Here is a 22,574-nt window from a genome sequence, read left to right as displayed (position 1 = left end):
AGAAATGGTGGAAGACCCATCCCTGGAGGTGTTCATGGCCAGGTTGGATGAGGCTCTTATGTAGCAGATGGCAACCCTGCCCACAGCAGGGTGGCAAGGTGGGACAGTCATTTGCAACCTAAGCCATTCTGTGATTCTATGGCTCTGTAATTGTTTCAGGATTTAATTCCCTTCACAGTTACTTAGTCTGGAAGCTTTACAACAATTAGCAAACACTGGGTTGTCTATGTGATGTTAAATTACATTTATTCAGACACAATTCCAACTGGTGCCAGAGTACATACTTTCTATGGAAATATGTATGTACTTTGTGCATATATCTTAAAAAACATTAAATGGGAGAAAAAAAGTAATATGGCATATATAAGTCTACTGTTGCAGTTTCTCAAGGGAGTATTTTCTTGGTCTGTAGTACTTAATTCAAATAAAATGATTATAAGCAATAAATTCTTGCAAAAAAATTAACAGGCCTGATTAATACAGAACTGAAACTGTGACAATCTCTGTGTTGGAGATACACACTGTTCCTTTAAGCACTTGTTCCAAACTCTTACTATCATCTTGGGGAGAAGGAGTGTGTAAAGTTAAATTTTCTAGTCTGTTACTTGTTTCTATATCTTCTTTTAAACAATCTATCTGTAATAAATTCCTGTGGGGCATAAGACACAGATATCATTTCATGAGAAAATTCTGATATAAATTTAACACTGATGAAAGCTCTAAATCAATATGAGTTTATGATTATGAATGCATTATAAATTTTCCTATTAATACACATAACTAAACCCTACCTATAATGGCTTACTTATATTATTAGGCAGGAAACAGAATTCCCTGTGAATACTTACACATTTTAATACTTGTTTCTCATGAGCAGTCACAGACAAAATAAGTTATTCAGAGAATTAAATTTAAACTTTCAGCAATGAAACAAAGAAAGAATCAATTTGCTTCAATATCAAATGACTAATAATGCTTTTTTTTTTCTTTGAAAGAAATAGATAAATATTTTTTCAGGAATAAATATATCTGAAGAAATATTCCACTTTCACTGCACACATAATGAAAAGGAAATATAATTTAGAGTAAATGATTTTTATAATTGAAGAGTTGTGGTGAAAGACACTATGCAAGCCTAGTTAGTGACAGTCTGAATTTCTTTTTATGTAATATATGCCTACACCTTAACCAGCTTTGAACTCATGTTTGGGTATATCACAGTTAAATTGAACATATATTTGTGAACCAGGACACATATTGAACACTGAACATATATTTGTGAAACTATGATCATCTTCTTTCTTCATTTGCAGAGTTTCAAAGTATAACTGCCACTATCATTTCCATGTAATTCCGTTCCCTTCAAATTTATGCAGGGTTAAGAATCAGTAAGTTAAGGTTAATATCTGTGAATCATCTTATGAAGAGTTAATGATTCAAAACTGACATTTTGATCAAAGTCGTCAAAGCAGTTCCGTGTGAAGTCAAAATCCTGGCTATTTATGAGACTAGAGTGTGACATGATGAGACAGATGCATATTAGATGCATTTGAGGAAAGAGGGTAATCTCTGCTCAGTCCACAGTGGCAAATACCAAAGAATATCTGAATAGGCTCTGAGGAAGTATTACTCTTCTAGGAGGAATTCATCAACTAAATCCCAGTAAAATTACTGGACAGCTTCCTCAAGATATCTGTCTGTGATGGAAGAAAAATTAGGACAGTGATAAAAAGTGAGAACACATCTAACAAAGCACAGTCAGTACAGTAATATTACAGTAATTTTATTCACAAACATCATGCATAATCAGGCAAAATTAAATATAAGCATCTGAACACACTGCTAGTTATTAAATGGCATGGAAGTTGGTTGCAGCAGAACCTACAGGACGAGCCTGATATTGAAAGGAACAGTTTTTGTGTTCTTGCCTTACTCTTATATTGATCCATTTTCTGTTTTCCTGCTTGAATATAATATTTACCAATTTCCGTAAACAACCAAGGTTTCTAAAGCCACTTCAAAATTTACTGACAATTTAATTTGTAACTTCAAGATCTCTGCTTCAGTGTCTCTCTTGCGTCAATCAGCATTGTAGAAATTATTTAATTTGCAGTTAAATATAAGCACATAACATTTACATAATTAGCATGCATTAAAAGAAAAAATAATGACAGAAATATGATTTTGACAATGATAAGGAATGAAAACATTGTCTTCTGTAAAACAAGTAAAAGAAAGTAAAACACTTACAGGCCTGGATGTGGAATGATTAGCTTCTTTATTATTGATGTGATTAGTACTTTAACTGAATAAAATTAAATAACATTGTGTTAAGGTATGACCTTGTCTTGTCTTCCAGCAGTTAATGATGTAATGGCAGGTTGGAATGTATACTCTGAATACAAAGAGCTTCATTTAAATTCTGACATTCACTGAAGTCTTCAAATTCATTTTTGATCTGCAGGTATGGGCTTCTATTTTCTATTTTATTTTCCATTCATTTCCACCCCTTTGCTTCATATATACTTCCATGTCAGATACCTTTTTTTCAGACTCTTTCAACTCTTTTTTTTTTCAACTTTTCAACTCTATGAGAGAGTAGATAATAGCAGGAAAAGGGGAAATGGTTTTAAGTTGAAGGAGAGAAGATTTAGGCTGGATATCAGGGGGAACTTCTTTACCATGAGAGTGGTGAGGTGCTGGAACAGGCTGTTCAGAGAGGTTGTGGATGTCCCATCCCTGAAGGTGTTCAAGGCCAGGTTGGATGGGGCCCTAGTCAGGCTGGTCCAATATTAAATGTGGAGGTTAGCAGCCCTTCCTGTGGCAGAGTGGTTGGAGCTTGATGATTCTTGAGGTTCCTTCCACGCCAAAGCCATTCCATGATTCTGTGATTCAGACTGCCTCTATGCTGCCATCTGTTGCACAGCAACAAAATGTAATGGAATACTAGCCAACATCTGCCTCTGTCACTGTGAGCCAGCAAAATAAAATAGGAGGCATTACTTTGGAGGAGCTTTCAGGTGTTTAATGAGTAGAAACTTCAGATGCAAAACATTGGATGAAACTGCTTCAAGGCTAGTGTCTCAGTTGTCCTAACTGGTAGCTCAACAACAGTCTATGTAGAATATTAGGAAACGATTTATCTTCAATTGTTAGAGGTTTATCACACACAGACTGGAATTCAGCTGGAAAAGATTCACCTGCTTCAGCATAGCCTATTCACCTGCATAGCCCTTTATTGTAAAGGGCTATGTAGCTCATGTAGAAGCATCCTAGAATTAGACAGTAGCTCTGCCTTTAGTTTCTCTGTCCCTGTTTTAAACTGCAGCCTCTTTTCTCCCTTTCTCATAGTACCCACAAGGACAGAAAATGGTGTCATGCAGGAGTCAGTGGGGCCAGAATATAAGAATGTATATAATCCCACTTTCATTTGAATTAGAAAAATGCGATAGACCATAATTTGTTGCTTTTAATAGACTGAAAGCTACAAAACACTTCTGTTAAATGAAAATTTTGATCACAAGATCAAAACAACAGTGAACATCCTCAGTCTGTTTCTTGAAATTTGAAGGAAAAAAATCCATTCTTAATGGCTATCCACTCTTAAAGCTCATAGGTTTTATTGTACCAAGGTCATGCTGATCAATTACTATTTTAAGATTTACTATTTGTGTGAAGTAAAATTTCGAATCATGAGTGACTTTGTTATTTTTTTTATAACATTGCCCATATTTTGATGACACAGTCTCCTACAGTTTGTGGTTGATATTCCTTTTCAGTATTACAGAACTTTAAGTAGAAATTTTAAGCTTTTAGATAAAAGTGATGTTTAATAGAGCTTTAGGTAGGGACGGTGTCAACTTATTTAATCATACGGACAAAATAAGAAATTTCAGGAATATGCTATTTAAATGGAATGATATTAAATAAATACTGCAACTCAAATTGAAAAAAAAAAAAGACAGGAAAATGTTATTTTGTAGATATTTTTAATCTTATAGTGTATCTTCTCTCTCTTTTTTTTTTTTTTTTTTAAAGAGATCACAAACTGGCAACATTTGAAATTGCTTTGTGCCAAGGATATACCTTATACAGTATTTTGTACTTTTTAGAAAACGCCGTATTCTTGAGACTGCCTCTCTGTCAAATTGATATTGTTTCAGCAGCATGAAATATTCTGAGTAATCAATTATTTTTTCCTCACTGATGTCAGTGGGATGAAATACGGTTTCTTTCTTTTAAACAAGATAAAGAATAACTCACATTTATTCACCTACCTACTCTATTAGGCTAGCCTTTTCAGAGGTCAATGGGAACAACCAAACCATTAGTGTTTTCCTGTTAACAAATGTCACTGTCTCTTGTATGGCATTCCCAGCAATCTTTAATTAGCAAAAATGGAACCAAGCTCCAACAATTATTGCCACATTAATTTGAATTAATTTCTAAGCTGAAATAGCTGTATGAAGTCTCATATCAGATTGTATGCTGTAATGGTTATCTGCAGGACATTTTTCTCATGAAGCAGCAGCCACACAGGCTGACTAAAAAATAAAAAAAAATAACTAAACACCCCATAGCTAATTTTTATGTCCCCATAGCATTTTGATTATGAATTAAATATACTTTCTTTCATTTCCAAAATCTGAATTACTTTATCATTCTATAATTAGTAAAAACATTTAAGGAAGGTCCCGTAAAGTTTAAGAAAATTAAAATAGAGGCAATAGTTACTTTTAGACAGCCAATAGAAGGAGATTAAACTAAACTTTATGGCCTCTGAAATTCATATTTAAGTGATTATAAAGCATTTTGTTTAAAGAGTCCTGAGTCAAAATATTCTATAGAAGATCAATGAAGAGCAGTGAAATAATATTGGAAAAGAAATTTGTATTCTCTGTAACGTTTAAGTGCACTAGAAGAAAGAAAATTCACATGAAATGAGAGCGTAGTTTTTAGGTAAAAAAAGAATTAAAGTGAAGAAAGGAATAAGGCAGAAAGGAAAACATGAAGCGTTACTAATGAACTGAACTGTATTCATACAGGTAAAATAGCTACCTTTTTTTTGTATGGTGTTGTATTTGTATATGTGCTAATACTACACAACACAATGAAAGAGCCTGGAGTGCTATGTAATGAGAAAGCCAATACAGAGATGAAAAGTAAACTAAAATAAGAACTGTGACAAAAACAGAAGTATTGTTATATATTCATGGCCCAGAAAGAATGATGAGAGAAATTAACACGATTGGATAGTATGCATGTGACTAAACAGACATAATAGAAGGAAGATAATTTTGATAACACGGTGTCAGTTTTAGCAAAATTATTTTGAGAATACAAAGTTCTATTTATACAGTGGTTTGAATCTCATGCAGGTTTCAAAGGTCATGCTAGCATAGCATCAGAAGTCATAATGGGAAAGTGAAGTCACCAAACACTAGAATTGCATAGGGAAAGAAAAATAATCATAGAGATTCTTCTTCTTATAAAAACAAACAATAAATATCAGAAGTCAAGGGATTTGAGAAGAAATCGTTAGAAACCTATCACGTAAGGGAAGAAGCAAGGCAGAATAAATATGCAAGGGTGGCTCTAGCATAGAATTAACACTTAACAGAAATGGAAATTGGGAGCAGAATAGAATAGTGTTATGAATCATGCCAGACTAATGCCACTGTTCTCCAAGATGAGTAGGTGTTTTTGAAACAAAGGATGACTAGCTGAGGACCAGAATGAAACGTATAATGTGATGCTATATTTTAAATAATATATTTAAAAATGAAGATGTGAGGAATAGTACAAGAATTGCAAAAAAGATAATATGGCATGAAATGAGAGCAATGTATATTAAAAAAAAAAAAGAAAAGAAAAAGAAAATGCTTGAAAGAAAAATAATTATTTGTGGAATCCTTTAGAATTTTATCTTGATACTGAACTTCAATATTCCTTAATGGCTGCAGAGAGTCCTTCTAAACCCAGACTTCCTCCATTTCCTATTTTACCACTAAAGATTTACTGTAAAGCAGATTCTGGCTGCTTCTGTTCGCAAAGTTGACTTGTCTTTCCAGCTTCCTACTGCAGTCTTTTCACAAAACATTTGTCTTAACAACAAAAAAAATTGTTGTGGTCCATGTAGGTTATTAATACTGTCACATTTATTTCTGTGTTTACAAATTAAAAATATGTGCCTTCTTTGGTCATATATGAAAGCAAATCTGGAAAAACTTTTTCACATTTGAAACATACTGGAGCTCTTAGTAAACTCTGCTGTATTATATATGAATTTACACATCAGAAACTCTTTTACACAGAATAAAGAGTATAAGCAGTATCTCCTGCTATCTAAGACAATGTGTGCATACAATAAGTTGAATAACAATCTTCCCTTTATTCATGGCAGAAGATTTCTATAACACAATTCAGAACAGGTTCTTTTCCTTCCAAAAGCAGGACTTATTTTCTGCCATCACCTTACTTTATGAGGCAAAGGAAATGAATAATTCTGTTTTCTCTAGAAGTTTCTAAGCATATTGTGCTTCTACCATGTCTCCCAGTAGATTGAGATCTGCCCATATAAGTCATATATCTTCTCCAAACATATCCCAGCTTGGAAAGATGTTCACAAGTTGAGTAACTTAAGAAATTGAGCTCAATGCCATGCTGACAACAACTCATGTCATATTGTGATGTTGGCCCTGCTTGATGCAAGTTTATCCAGTCTTGTTCTTTTTAAACGCCCTTTAAGAGCTGCAGAATTGACTTAAAACCTTTGTGGCAGGCAAGTGCAGTGAGCAAATTAGTAACTGCCAGCAACATACCTATTTTTCCTCTGTGATTCTTACAGCATTTCAGTGAAGGATTACCTTTGCTTATTCTCAGAATTCAGATGTGCTATATGGATCAAGTTGACAACTTTCTGCAAGTAGTGAGCATTGTTGGCTAAATCATCTTCCTTCAGCACTTCTGTCCTGCCTGTATATTTCAGGCTTAGCATGCACAAATAGGCTGTTGTCAGGTCTCTGAAAGTATTTCATTGCTTGACAAACTATTTTTCATCTGTGCTAATGATCTGTGTGCGTTTGCACTGATCTCCTGGAAGGAGAAATGTATCATGCCCAGTGAGAAAAAGAGAAATTAGACAAGGAAAGACAGCTGAATACCAGCCAGGTTGCAAATCTCTTTTTTCATTTAACCAGTTAGACTCCCTTTGTCATCAGTGACTTACCCAGGAACTTTTCTGTGCTTCAGATGACTACACTGCCAGTTGTTTTTTTTTTTTTGTTTTTGTTTTTTTTTCCACAAGTAGTTGTCTAATTATGCTCCAGAATCAAACAGTTTAAAATATCTGATTATGCAAACACCTATCTGACTTGATGATACAGCAAACAGTAGCACTTCGTGAGCTTAAATGATTGCATTATTGTTCCACTAAATCTCCACCTAGAGAACATCTAGGCTTGCATGGGAAGACTGACAGGCAGAGAGATGCAATGGACAAAAACGTTCTCTCGTGAATCCAAACACAAGTAGAAGTCTGTTGAAACTAGTGTCTGAAGTTAAAACTGCACTTACTAATTACCTAAAAGGAAGCGGACTGCTAGAATAGTGGAAGTCCCAGAATCTTCTGTCGTATCAATATGCAGTTCGCAGCCACATGATTGCCAAGTCCTCACCTGTAAAACCGAAGCATTGTCTCTCTCATTGCTATACTCGTTTAGATGATTACAGGTAAAATTGAAAACAGTTAGCAGATTTTAGGTTTTTTTTTTTGTTAAGACCAATCAATCTCCAGAATCTACTGTAGCAGTTACGGACTCAGATGTGTGACGATCCAAATTGCTCTAATATCCCTTAAGTACATTTCCAGCTTCCCTCCTGTAACTTGCCATCCCCCTACACGTCAACAGAACACTTAAGTCTCCTTCATATCTAGGCACTAACTGCCACCGCTAGTGCTCATCCAATCAGAGCCACAATTGCTTCTATTCACGGGCTTCTTCTCCACTCATGGCCGTCATTATGTGGAGATTACTCGCCCCACTTGACTTCTGGAGACACCTTTTGTTCTCAGCGTCCTCTTCCAACCTGTCAGACTTGTTCTGTAGCCTGTGTTTTGATCGTTGTGTTGAACCCCCTCACCAACCTCTGAGGAACTAATTTCTTCCAAACATCTAAACTTATTCTCCCCGCTTGTAGTTTAAAGCCCTTCCTATTTTTTTCCTGTTGCTATCAAACTCTGTAAAAAGTCAGTCTTTCTGTTTATAAACACCCTTCAAGTACTGGAAGGCCACAGTGATGTCTCCCAGAATTTTCTCGTCTCCCAGCTGAACAAGCCCAACTCCCTCAGTCTGCCTAGAGGTGCTCTAGCCCTCTGGACATCCTAGTGGCCCTCCTCTGGACCCATTGCAGAACCTCCACATCTTTCCTGTACTAGGAGCCCCAGGTGTGGACACAGTACTCCAAATGGTGCCTCGTGAAGGCAGAGTAGAGAGGAATAATTCCCTCCCTCTCCCTGCTGGCTATGGGTCTTGATGCAGCTCAGGATACAAGTGTTCTGGGTTACAAGCAGACACTGCTGACTTTTGTACAGCTTTTTGACCACCAGAACCCACAAGTCCTTCTCCACAGACCTGCTCTGTGTTACAGAGAACAAAGTAGTATAAAACATGCCTTATTTATTTTCTTTACAGGTCTCCACAGTCTTGTAATGGAAATGTTAAGTCACGTCCTCACCCGGTGATTGAGCACCTGGTAGGAAAGCAGGGCCAAGCCAGGGGAGCTCAGCTGCATGCAATGTGTCTGACTAGAATGGGTAGAGCCAGGATCCACCCCTCCCCAGACCTCATTTAAGGGTTGGCAGCGGAGCTGAGAGCGTCTTATCTAGTGACTGCTGTGTACACAAGGACCTTATAGATCTTCTGAAGGTAAGTTGTTTATTTTTATGGCCACTGCTTTTGTATCTGAGTAGCTCTTTGCTTGCTGTGCTCTGGGAGCTGGCTGTTCTGTTGTCTTACCATGTTCTCCATTGTATTACACGGTCTTCAAATTAAGTAGTTCTCTTACAAGCGAAGTTATGCTAAAGGAAATGAAGTAACTTGTCAGATCTAAGTGTTCTGTTTAAGGTACAGCTCATGTTTTTCATGTTTTGTAATCTCTGGTGTAGTGTTTTTTTTTCTTCTCCTGAGTGTTCTGCTCTGCCAACTTTTTAAATAATTATGTTATAGTTATTGGAGTTAAAGGACTGGTGATTACTAAGAGATGTATGGAGATAAGGACTGATTTATTTCTCTCAGGCATATGTTATTAATTTGCTAATATCTTTTAGGCCAATGTGCTCCACTGAACAGTGAGTAACAGTGCACAGTCTGAATTCACTGGAAGTTGCTCACATGCATTGATTATCCACTGATTAATACAGCTATTATGATGCATAGCCCAAAGGAATCAGTGAGAAAGTGATCATGTCCAAATGTTCTTGGTAATTAGATATGTATCAGTCATATCAGTAAATTGTTTATTTACATAAGAAAACATGTGCCGATTTTTCTTCTAATGGTGAAACAAATCTAATATTTTATTTATATTGCAGTATAAAGTGACCTAAAATATTAGGTTGCTCTGTATTGCCTTGTAAATATTTCAGAACAAAAGAAATGTTGTCTTGATAATGTGATTTTTGTTGTTGTTTTTTTTCCTGCTTTTTAAAAGAAAGTAGCAGTTGTGTTGAGGTTTTGAAGAATACTTTTTCCTGAATTATACCAGTAAGAAGTTAAATGTAGACTTGTCTCTTGAATGGTCTTGTGTTGTGTGCTGCGTATATTTGTGAAGTCCTTGGGTTTCAGATATTGTATTATATATCGTGTTCATGTTTTTCTCTCACAAAATACTGGAGGTGTAAGGAAGAGATACATTTGCATTATTTCTTCATAAAAATTTTCTCTTGTGCGTTTATAATTAATACACAACTTATAGCGTCTTGACTCTTCAAGAAACTATTACAAAGAGAATACATTCAGACTGATCTCTGTGATTTTTTTTTGGCTTAGTTGGCTTACTGGCATGTTTTGGGTTTTTTTGAGTAAATCAGTAGAGCAACAAGTCTACTAAGAGTTCTGAATATGTGCTCAGACCACTTCAAACAGGCTGCCAGCAGTATACTAGCAAGGTATAATGCAAAGACGAATGGCTTTTCAGAAGTCAAATTCATTGAATCATCAAATTATCGACTGATTATTTTTCTAGGCTAGATGAGCAGCTGACTATCAGTACAGTCTTGAGCTCAAAAATTTCTTTTCAGATAGAAGTTGAATCTAAGAAGTATTTCTCATGTTTGCTTGGGCATGTTTTTATGTTTGGTTTTAGTTATGGTAGGGGTTGTGTGTATCAACATTGTATATGATCATTTCTTTGCATCCATCTATTTTCAAATTTGTTTTCTCACTGCTGTGGGGTCAAGAGCTTTCCTGTTTTGCAGAAGCTTTTGAGTGGAACAGCTTTAGCTGAGGTCAGAAATATAACACTTAACTCATTTCTAATATACAATTAAGTTATCTTGCTTTTGTGATCCCTCTGAATTCAATTCCTTATGACCCAGATTCAATATTGGAAAATGCACTTTAGATTTAGAGTACCTTAAAGGTATACTGACTTCCTTTGCTATTTATTAGTTTGAGAGGTGGATGAATTATAATTTTTCAAGGGATTGGTTTGTAACTGATTACTACTTTATCCTGAGATATAACACTAAGCTTTTTCTTGATCAGAGCTTTGCTGAAAAGAACCTCTACAAAGTTGATTTTGCATTTCTGGTCTTAAGAATTCAACACCAACTGGACTCAGCTGAGAATCTTACTCCTTTTATAAGAGCTTCACTATAGAAATAACGAAAATGTAAACCTGAGATTTCAATCCAGCTGCTTATGTATTCTTCTAAATAGCTAATAACAGTGGCTCACATTAAGGGTGGAATTAAGAACCACCTGTGTACTAGTGGGTCTGTAGAGAAGGTTCACAGTCAAATTATCTACCTCTCACAGTATTGCTTGTAGCAGTGCCCCTGGCAACGGTTTGGGGCGTGCAGGTGTGACCTATTTGTGAACTGATAGAATAGCATGAATTTAACTTTGGAGGTGCTTAAAAATTTATGCAGCCTGCAGCTTTGCCCTCTGCCCTTACCATGATAATATTGTGCAGGCTAAAGCACTTAATACAAGTGCTGTTTTCTTTACCCTGGTTGCTGCAGAGGGGTAAGAAGTCTGTGAGGAAGTGGTACAAAAGATTAATTCAAATTGGCAGCAGAGATGTTACGGATGTTCTTTTGCACAATATTTAGGACAGGCTGGAGAGTTTCCCTTGTACTGTTTCTGTCTAGCACTTTAGAGACAGTTAAGGAAGTCGGATGAACCTCTGTAGCGTCAGGTATCTTTAAACACTTTCCCTCTGTGATGCAGTAAGGAAGTTAAGATCTTAATTATGTTCACTTCTACTTTCGCGTCTTGCTTCATCAAAATCTCTTAGGTGACCACTTATTTTTCTTTTACCATAAACACTGCTGCAAAGACTTATTAAGCAGTAGTACAGTAACTCAGTAGTGGGGTGTTATAAGGTATGTAATATGTATCATGTATGTATACTTAAAACTTTGCCTTGGGTGGCAAGGTCTTGGTAGTGGGAGGGCTGCAGCAGTGCCCCTGTCAGACCAGAGCAGCTGCAGCTGCTTCGAAGGAACCCACTGGCTGCCACAGCTGACCTGTGAGCAACACTGGGGGTGTGTTTCAGTGAGAGCCGGCCTAAAAAGGAAAAATCTGCTGAATAACAGCAGCTGGGAGAGAGGAGTGAGAGAAGTGAGAGAAACAGCCCTGCAGGCACCCAGGTGAGGTTAGGAGAAGCCCCAGGCACAGGGCAGCATCTTCCCTCAGAAAACCTCTGAGTATGTGAAATGGAGATACTATGAACTGAGAGAGGATTGCCTTCCATTTGCTTATTGTAGAAGTGCTATTTATTATTTAACTCAGAATTACTGCCTTCTACCTGCTTAGCATTGTTCAGGCAATAAGAACAAAAAAATCAAGTTTTCCCCTCAGATGGATGTTCTCAAGTATACTTCAAGAGACTAAAGGTTATCCCTATTTTGATGAGATGGTCAGATCAGATTACCTCCAACCTAAACATTCATAATGGATATCATAGTAGCTTGGATAAAGTGTAAATGTACACATTACTAGCTATGGTAATATTAACTTTAATGGTTTGAGTGAGGCCACTGTTGAGGCTGGAACTGAAGTATGAACTATTTGGCTACTGTTACAGTTCTTCATAGCACACCAGACAAATGATTGGTGCCTGCCTTACTGCTCTACCCAAGCACAGTCCTGGATTGGGTTGTGCCTGTTCAAGCTGCTTGTGAAGAGTGTAGTCTTCTTCTGTCACTGTTTTCTGAATGTTCATCACTTAACTGGCAGCTGTTCTGTGGGGAAGTCTTAGCGAAATAAGAACACAAGCAGAAAAATATCGATGTCTTGTAATGTCTGGTATCTCTTAATAAATCTACAAGAGGAAGAAGGCATGAAACATTTTACTTAAAGGTGACGTGAACTCTTTTTCCTGATAGCTGGTAAAAAGATGATGACTCTTAGGACAGTCAGCTTAATAAGCAGTTCAGAAAACCATCACTGGCAAAGGGGAAATTTATTTTGCTTGGCAGGAATAAAGTGCAGCAGTTTTTTGTGTGTCTAGCTTGTAAAAATAAGGCAATTACTTTTCCTAAAAATCTAGCTATTATTTTTACAAAGACAGCTTTCCTACCCAAATATAGGAAGGAGGAGATTTTTGATCAAAGTATAATTTTTTAATTTTCATAGTATCACTGTGTACACAAAATGTATTTCTTAAGGCATTATCATGCACAACCATTGAGGAATGAGGATGCTGTATTTTCAGTAACATCTTATATGCTGTTTTAAATCTGTGTGCTTTTGTCCTGCCTGGCTGCCTAGTGTTAAATGAAAGGAGTATGTCTAATGAATAACAACAAAAAGTAATGCAGTAATAGTAAGCTTAAAGATACAGTATAGAACATGATTAATTGGTAAATGCGCACTCTGCTTTCACATGGACAGATGGCCTAAGTTTATTTGTTACAGGATTGAATTTGAACTAGTCTAATACCATGGACAGCCCAGAGCTGCACAGGAAAGAGACTGAGAAGACTATCAGCCTTCACCTGGTTAACAGTTTAGCGCACAGCTGCCAAGGTGGGAGGCTTTGCTGCTCAAAGGCCAGGAGTAGAGTGCCTAGAGAAGAGAGAATGCTCATGGTGCCGGGAGGTGGAATGTATGTAAGAACAAAGCATTGTTAGATTGTGTCGCAAAAAGTTCATCACCCATGTATGAAGGAGCACAGAGGCATATCACTGGTTGGTGAAACCTCAGTAACCTCACCAGATGAGTTCATATCCCGGCTCTTCTGAGGGCTGTCATGTCTCATCAGTGAGCCCCTCACCACGTGGTCCAGGGGTGACTCAATAGCACTACAGAGTTTTTCAGATTGAGATTAGGGAATACAGAAGAATAACAGCTTGTAATTGTACAGTGTCTTGGGATCTTCAGGCAAGGACCAAAGGCAGAGTAAGGGGTCATGGTTGTTTGGGAAGGAATGAGTGTGTTTTTGTGTGGAGGGGGGAGGAGAGGGAAATAAGAGGCCAGTCATGTAAAGAAGTTTCTGGCAGTATTCTTATCTGGCCATGGCTTGTGCATGATCAGTACATTCTCTCTTGTCTTGCTAAGCATTTTCTTCTGCAGTAAAGGTAGGGAGTGAGCTTGGGATACCACCAATTGGAGAGAATGGTGTGTGTTTATGTGAATGTGCAGTCACTAGCTAAATCTAAATTGCACTAGCTGATGACAAAGGTAGGAGGTGACTATTGGAGAGAGAGTCTGTAGGTGTGGACCAGATACTGGAGAGACCGGGGGAGTCTGAGGCAGCACTGGAGAGAGTGCTACTGCAGTTCAGTATGGAGAAGGCTATGGCTTTAGACCAGATTCATGTGTGTATGTACAACAGTCTGTGAGGCAACTAGAATACTGGGGGACATGGGACAGAGACTGAATAGACCTAGCATCAGAGGTGACTTACTGGAAGAATTCATACTGCAATCTGGTGTGTGTGCCAGAACCTCTTACTAGTAGCTGGATTCAGGCTGTAGGCTCAGGGTTCTGTATGCCCAGCAGCTCCTGGAGATCAGGAGATCCTACGTCAGATACTGGATAAACTGGCTGCTGGAGGGTTCCCTATAGTCTACACAGATGTTTGTGTGTATGCTGTGGCCCCTGCCTGTATTGAAATGTCTGTGTACATGTGTATATGGTGCACAGACCTGATGGGACTGGGAACAGGGAGCTGTGGCAGCCTCTATTTTTAGCATCACACAAGGCGTAAAATCTCTTTTAGTTTTAGCTTCTGGTTGAGTATTCCTGAATTAAAAAAAAATAATTCTTAATGTTGCTTAAAGGTTTAAACTTGATCTGAGAAGAGGTGGTGCTGTAGGGCCAGTGTCCTTTCTGTGCTTTTACTGAGCGAATTAGATGTTTAAATTACTTTGGCTTAGGGGCTGTAGATATTCCTTTTGTGTCATGCTGTAATCAAAGAGACATGCTGTCTTAAAACTTAGAGGCTACAGTCCTAATGTTGCCACTAGCTTATCAAAACAGGAGAAGTTCATGCGAAGCATGTCTAAATCGGAGCATGCTGCGGACTCTCTGTGCCTATCTCCTCTGACATTCTTATAAAGGCATTTTAATGAACTTTCTTTGTAGAATGCTGGAGGGCAACCTCTTACTGATACTAAACAGAATATGAATATGGTTGGTGAACCAATAACTTCAGTGAAAAGAGATGATCTTTGGTGTGATGAAGTTCAAACTTGTAACTTGGAGGGTACTATTGTGAAGTGTCAAAAATAATAATAAAAAAAAGCCTGGATCTGAAAACACCAGAACAGTGAGCTTTTGTGATTACATAATTGAGATCTTTTGATATTTTCTCTTTAGATGTTACTTATTTGTTGCTGAAATAACAAATACCAATAGTAATGCATACCAGAGAATTTCGAATCCCATTAAGTTCATAACAGTACAGGTTATTACAGTGCTTCACTTCTAGCTTTTAGTCTTTCAGATCAAGCAGATTTCTGCTGCAAACTAATGGTTTTATTCAGTATTTATATGCCTAAAAGATCGGTTAGAGTAGCATGTTGTCTTTGCATTTTGGATGCAAGTTCACCACATTTGAGTTTTCTGCTTGACTGGTAACACAGAGATAGTAATCAGAATAGGTGATTAATTCATGTACCATTTATAATTGTCAAATAACTTGGTAAACTGGACAAATCTGAAGCTACCAGTCAAATACAGCAGTTACGCGTATCCTCCAGGGCAGCTGTAGAAGTACTCAATTTTCTAATTAACTCTTTATACTTCTGCTTGAATAGTCAAGTAACTGACCCTAAGCCTTTCTTGCAAGAAGCATCATGTGAGGGTTTAGTGAATTGTCTGCATTTGTGGTAATTAATAACACATGACGTTGGTTTTGATGTTTAGAGCTTTCCCTTGTGGTTGAAATTATTGCAGTAGGCATTATGTGGGTGGAGAGTGGGTTGAAGAGATGATACTCTTGCTGCAGTGAAACACAGAAGTCTGTTCTACGTGTGTCATTGCGATGTAGTGTTATTTAATTTCACTAAATGAAAGAAATGTCAGAAAGGAAGGCCTATGGCTTTATCCTAAAGGTCTAAACAGCTTTCCTTTTCAGTTTTGATTAGTTATGTATGCAGTGTGTGCAACAGCATGAAAGAAAGCCCCTTCCAAAAATAACTATTTCCTCTGAACTATTGATTCTACAGTGTGACCACAGGTCTTTACTCTCTGCATTCAAGAGGCTTTACTAAAAGCTTCAGATTACAACATCCTCACAACTCCACATCTTAATTCACCATCATAATATAATACTTCTGTTTTGTTTAAGGTTACATTCAGAATGTGTGGACTGTAGCTCTGAACTTTGGTGTAGGAGCTATGTTTAAGGCTGTTTCTCAAGAATCAGCTGAAGGACGTGAACACTGAATATTGATCAAGGCAAGAGGTATTTATGAAGAGATAATCTTAGGTAAAATTAAGAGTATATATGAGAGATGTATGGAGAGACAGGGAGAAAAGTATGTTTTCATTGCTTTTCTTCCTGGAATAAAAAAAGGAGCATTAAACTCAGGTAGTAAGTTCACAACAAGGGAAGAGGGGTGGTTTTCTGTGCAACTTTTTATTAAGCCAAATAACTGCCTGACATAGTACAGTATCAGCTCTGAAAATCTGTGAAGTTTAAAAGGAAGTCATTTGTAGACAAGAAATCCACCAGAAGGCATTCAGTACTTAAACTACCTCTGCTTTTAGAAGTGTTTGGGGATCAAAAAGTTGAAAAAAATATTAATATACATGTGAATGTATAGTAATTCTTACACTCACAGACTTTTGCTTTCAGCCACAGTCCTTACCTGAACAACTGCTCGTGCTTGTATGTTTCTTTTATTTACATGTTTCCACAGTCTTGTTGCCTTATGAGTTAATATACTTTGTTAGGATGTCCTCTACTTATTCTTTCCTCTTTAAATTCTTTTTCTTGAACCTGGATTAACAAGTCTGAACCTCAGAGTTCAGTTCATGGTCACATAAATAACTCATTCTTCACAGTAATACCACTGTGTATGTCTTTAAATTCCTCATACGCTACAGAATAAGAATCACATTGTTATTTTCAGGACTGAATTATGTTGATGGCTTGAATTTTGGTTACTTAACACTCCTGGTCTTTCTCTTTGCTGGTTTCCATTTGAATATTGTAGTTTATAAAAGATATCAAGCTCAAAGTGCATGGACTGGCATCTTTCTGATATTTCAATTTGCTACACCTTCTTTCTTTTTTTCTTTGCAATTCTACCCACTTAGCTGACAGTTCCTTCAAGAGACTTATTGCCTGTTCCATCTCCAAAATCATAAGCATCACAGAACATACAGGTAAAGGAAACTTTAATGCTCTGTGTAGATCTTCTTTCAGTTCCTTCCCTACATAGTGTTCCTTATGGTATATTACAGAGCTCATCATCAAATAGGCTTGTATCACCAGTCACTTTGCAATAGCATGAAAACTGTGTGAATAAATGCTCCAAATGTTACAAATATTGAGGACAGTCCTAGTGATCCCATAAGATGAATACAATGGTGGTACCTGTTCATCTCACCTTGACTGCTGCTGGAGTCACTTTTCTCTTTTAAGTCTAAATAAGTCTCTGTAAAAGCAAATTACAAAGACTGCATTTATAGTAAAATGTTATTTGATGTTTATGAGTTAGCAAGATCTTTTTGCATATAAACAAGCTTTCTAGATTAGAATTACAAACATCTTGTTTTTTGCAAAAGTAGGCTGTAGTCATGCATGGAATTGGGAAAACTCCCATTATTAATTAATAGCATTTAAATAGTTCCGAAAGATCTGTTTAATTTATTAGAGTTTCTGTACTGCTGTTCTCAATTGCCACACAATATTCTCTTTTTTTTTTTTTAACAAAACTGATTTTCTGATTGTATTGGAAAGGATCTGGATTTGAAATGAACACACATAATGGAACTAAACAGGAAAATGTACATACCTTTCTCTTTCGGGAATACAAGTTGGAGTTCTACATAGTTGCTTCTGATTGCTATTCTTTATTTACTGGTATTTCTTCCCAGTTGAGAAAAAGACAGCTTTTCAAACTGTACTAATAGAATATCATACTGTTTCATGTCATGTGAACTTTTTGTTGCAAGGTAATAAAACAAAGAGGAGTGTTAGATTGAGAGTAGCCATGTACAATACAATGCCAATGTAAATTCCAAAAACAAATGTAAGATTCAGCTGCATTTCCATATTAAGAAATACTGAACAATATTTTAAAATGCTGAGCTCTGGTTTGGTTCCTATACTGAGATAAATTGCGTTAATTTCCAAGTTATTTTTGCTTTCTCATGCATAACTATGTTCTCTGTTCTTAACACTAGCAGTTTCTGTGATGTATACCATTTGTTTGGTCTTTTGATCAGCAAGACCAGACTGTTCTCAGATATTGGTTGACTAATGCTTTGAAGATAATGGTGCATCTTTTTGGGGCCTTTTTTCCTAATCAGATGTATGATACCACTTACCTCAATCCTGCAGAAATTTGGGAGATCAAACTACTGCCCTTGCCTTCCATTTGTCAAATGTCATCTATCTTCTGTCATGAGTTCCTCTATCTGAACAGCCGTGGTTACATAGCTATTCCCTTAGCAGTTTTAGAAACTATTAACTATGTCATCAAGTGCATTTTTGTTCATATTACAGAAAACAGTCCATATTACTGTGGACTGTTGCAAACCACCTACTTTAAACTCAAGTGCTTTCAATATTTGTCAAATCAAAGTTCATAATGGAGAATCTATAATTCAGTGTATAACTTGCCTTTTTATGGCATAATTACCTAATTGCATAGTAAAAAAGAAAGCTATACAATCCTCAAAACCAGCAAATTAGACCTCTTTATGAACCTCTTTCATTTTGTGTAGATGGCTGTTCATTATAATTTATGTGAACCAAAAGATAGAAGTTATCTGAAGTGTAACTTTGTAATAATAGAGAAGTTCTTCTATATATCTTGTCTCTCTCTAAAACAATCTGCTTTAAAACAAACAAACATAAACAAACACAACAAAAAAGTAAATGCAGTCTAGGAAGACTTCATTTACTACGCTGTCCAAATGTTGGCTTGTGGGTATTTCGTATGCATTATAAGATGTCTACCTGGAAAACTGGGGGGGAAAAAAGACACTCTGAAAAAAGTCAATACAAATATTTTCTGGGCAGTTAATGTATTTAGAAGCTAAAGACTTGTCAGTCACAATATACATAAACACACTTTTATATGTATTGTCATACACATATGCACATGACAGTGACAGCAAAGGCCACCTAAAGTAATGCCTTTTGTGTACTTAAGGTCACAAAACAGACTTCAATCTTGACAGTCTACATTCAGCTAATGTGGCAAGGCTTCAGTAATGGGAGGACTGCAGGGCTTACTCTGTGAACTCCAGAAGCTGCTCCATTTCAGTGAAGAGCCAATTTTAGCCAAGTCAGAAAGGGATCTGTTGCTTGCCAAACATGTGATGTTGCTCACACAGCTACTGTAGTTGTAGCTGTGGTTAGATAGTAGCTGTGGTTGGATAAGAAAATAAGAGATAAACAGTTGTACAGGTACCAGAGTCTGTGCAGGAGGTGCTCTGGGTGTGTAGCGGAAGTTCCCTGCAGCCCTGGAAAATGCACATGGAAGAGCAGGCCATCCCCCAGCAGCCCATGGACACTGTGTGGAACAGATCTTCTGGTGCAGTCGTGGAGGAGCCTGTAGGGCAGCACTGGATGGTGACTGAAGAAGAGCCTGAGCCTCTGAGAAGCCCTTGTGGGATCAGTTTAGGAAAGACTGCATTTCATGTTAAGGACCTTATGAGGAGAAGAGATTGAAAGTGGTGAAAGAGGCAGAGATGAAGCATTACAGAGTGACTGCAGTCCCCATTCCTTGTTTGGGGGGAGGAGAAAGATGTGGATGGTGGCAAGGTGCTTTTAATTTGCTCTTAACTTCTTACAGATCTAGTCTGTTTTCTGGCAATATACTATATTAATATCACTTACACTGAGTCTGTCTTGCCTGTACTTGTATCTGTTGAGTGGTCACCCTTTCTTTGTCTCATCACATCAGCCCTTTTTCATCATATTTTCTCTGTATGTACTTTTGTGGAGGGATGGAGTATGGTATGGTGAGGATGAGGTATGACCCTGCTATCCCCAGCTGTCTTATGGGATTTCTTTATCACTGAATGATGTTGTGGGGCAGTTTCAAAACTTATGTTTAATGGAGTATAAAACCTCTTAAAATTAAATTTCTATTTCTACTTGCCTGTGTATCATAGCAAAAACAACTGGTGAAAGCACAGTTACAGTGAAATAGTGTCAGCTAATTTGAAACAGCTGTGCCATTAGATTCGATTTCCTGAAAACCTGTATTTTTCTCTTATAGTTGACCTACATTTTCCTGTTTGTGACAGAACTTGGCTAATTAGTTACCTTTTTAAATTTAGTTCTGACAATCCAAGCAATGGCAATCTACTAACTCAAAGCTGGTTTCCGTGCTAGAAACACACAAGCAATATTAGCAGGTATCCTCCTTCTTTCTATGGAAATCTAAAATAATAATCAATAGTACTTTCTTCCACATTTTAATGCTGCTCTTTTAACTATGGTTGTTTTGTAAGATCAACTATGAATTAAACAAAACACATATACTTGCTGGTTGAATTTTTTGGGGGGGTTTAATTTGTGTTTTTAGCCTGTATTTTATGTATTCTTTAACAGTATGAAATTAGCTCTTCAATTATGTCCTCTTTTGATTTATGGCTAGCACACTTAGTAGATCAGCAAGTGGATAATTAGACAAATAATATCTGCATGTACCATCCTCTTGTACTACTTCTAATTATTGTGGTTGTGGTGACAGCAGGGTGTGTTACCAGTTGTGTTGAATGAGTACTCTCAATCATCTGCTGTGAGCTGAAGTTTTTTAGCCATTGGCTTGAAAATTGATGTTTCGCTCCATCTGTTGCTTTCTACTCTACCTGCAGAGATTGGCTTCTGCTAATTTCCTTGCTCTTATACTTCTGAGATGTTGATGTCCATCTTATGTTTCTGTTACTGTTACCCTTTACTTTCATTTTGTCCTAAACTTTATAAGTACACAACTATTAAATGTTAATTGTCACCTTTTAATTCTGGCTTGCATGCTCTCACCAGGATCTGCATTGTATCAATTGCTATAAACAAAAAATATTACATATATTTTTGCTGAAAAAACATCTCTGGAGGAAAATATAGTTCAGAAGAGGAAGGCATAGTGGACTAAGCTTGGCAAACAGCCATGGTCCCGAATTTGGGGAACAAGACAGTCAGTCACTCACTCCACCTTTAGCAGGAGATGATGAAAGTTGAGTACGACAGAGCTCATGAGTTGAGATAAAGACAGAGAGGAAACAGTAATCAGATGAACAGCATTGCTGCTTCTTGCTCAAATTTTTGTTGGGATCGGAAGAACAGAGAAATCTTAATGTGATTTTTGTAAGCTTTTCGCTTGCTGATGAGCTGTGATTAGTTCACAGAAATAAATCAGGTGGAGGACTATCTATGTGAGAAGTATTCCAATTTTTTTTTACTGGATAGCTAATAAAAATGAATATGTTGTGTGCCAGTACTGTGTTATAGGAAAATAGCTCTTTGTACTTCAAACTGTAAAGATGATCAAAAAACTGGTGTAAAGTTATTTTAGGAGGAAAAACTTTTCAAAATTGAGAAATCTTTCTAGTTAAGAATCAAAATTATTTGAGGAATGTAGGACCAAAAAGAGGATATTTTATCTGAGAAAGAAAATAAACATACACTTCTTAAAGAGAAGTTCAAATATCTCTTCAGTGAGAATTTGGCTTCAGGATATATAAGCACAGAAGAATTTCTTGCTCTTGATGTACTGTAAATGTTATAAGAGGAGTAGTGAATAAATTGTATGTAAGGTTCACACGGTGTGTGAGTCACACGGTGTGTGAGTCACACGGTGTGTGAGTCACACGGTGTGTGAGTCACACGGTGTGTGAGTCACACGGTGTGTGAGTCACACGGTGTGTGAGTCACACGGTGTGTGAGTCACACGGTGTGTGAGTCACACGGTGTGTGAGTCACACGGTGTGTGAGTCACACGGTGTGTGAGTCACACGGTGTGTGAGTCACACGGTGTGTGAGTCACACGGTGTGTGAGTCACACGGTGTGTGAGTCACACGGTGTGTGAGTCACACGGTGTGTGAGTCACACGGTGTGTGAGTCACACGGTGTGTGAGTCACACGGTGTGTGAGTCACACGGTGTGTGAGTCACACGGTGTGTGAGTCACACGGTGTGTGAGTCACACGGTGTGTGAGTCACACGGTGTGTGAGTCACACGGTGTGTGAGTCACACGGTGTGTGAGTCACACGGTGTGTGAGTCACACGGTGTGTGAGTCACACGGTGTGTGAGTCACACGGTGTGTGAGTCACACGGTGTGTGAGTCACACGGTGTGTGAGTCACACGGTGTGTGAGTCACACGGTGTGTGAGTCACACGGTGTGTGAGTCACACGGTGTGTGAGTCACACGGTGTGTGAGTCACACGGTGTGTGAGTCACACGGTGTGTGAGTCACACGGTGTGTGAGTCACACGGTGTGTGAGTCACACGGTGTGTGAGTCACACGGTGTGTGAGTCACACGGTGTGTGAGTCACACGGTGTGTGAGTCACACGGTGTGTGAGTCACACGGTGTGTGAGTCACACGGTGTGTGAGTCACACGGTGTGTGAGTCACACGGTGTGTGAGTCACACGGTGTGTGAGTCACACGGTGTGTGAGTCACACGGTGTGTGAGTCACACGGTGTGTGA

At 37.7% G+C, this 22,574-nt stretch overlaps 1 long non-coding RNA gene across 1 annotated transcript in view; it reads left to right on the top strand.

Annotated features, from left to right (window-relative positions):
• The first annotated feature begins 2,369 nt into the window (after nucleotides 1-2,369).
• LOC128091083 (uncharacterized) overlaps nucleotides 2,370-22,574 on the top strand; it is a 32,466-nt gene continuing 12,261 nt past the window's right edge. Inside the window, exons 1-2 of the long non-coding RNA XR_008211230.1 lie at nucleotides 2,370-2,464; nucleotides 8,694-8,927. This is a non-coding gene — a long non-coding RNA (uncharacterized LOC128091083). The remainder of the gene's footprint in view (nucleotides 2,465-8,693; nucleotides 8,928-22,574) is intronic.

Source organism: Tympanuchus pallidicinctus, unplaced genomic scaffold (assembly GCF_026119805.1).
Source record: "Tympanuchus pallidicinctus isolate F22 unplaced genomic scaffold, pur_lepc_1.0 scaffold5, whole genome shotgun sequence".
In the NCBI taxonomy this organism is placed as follows: Eukaryota; Metazoa; Chordata; class Aves; order Galliformes; family Phasianidae; genus Tympanuchus; species Tympanuchus pallidicinctus.
This window is presented reverse-complemented; position numbering and strand designations above follow the sequence as displayed.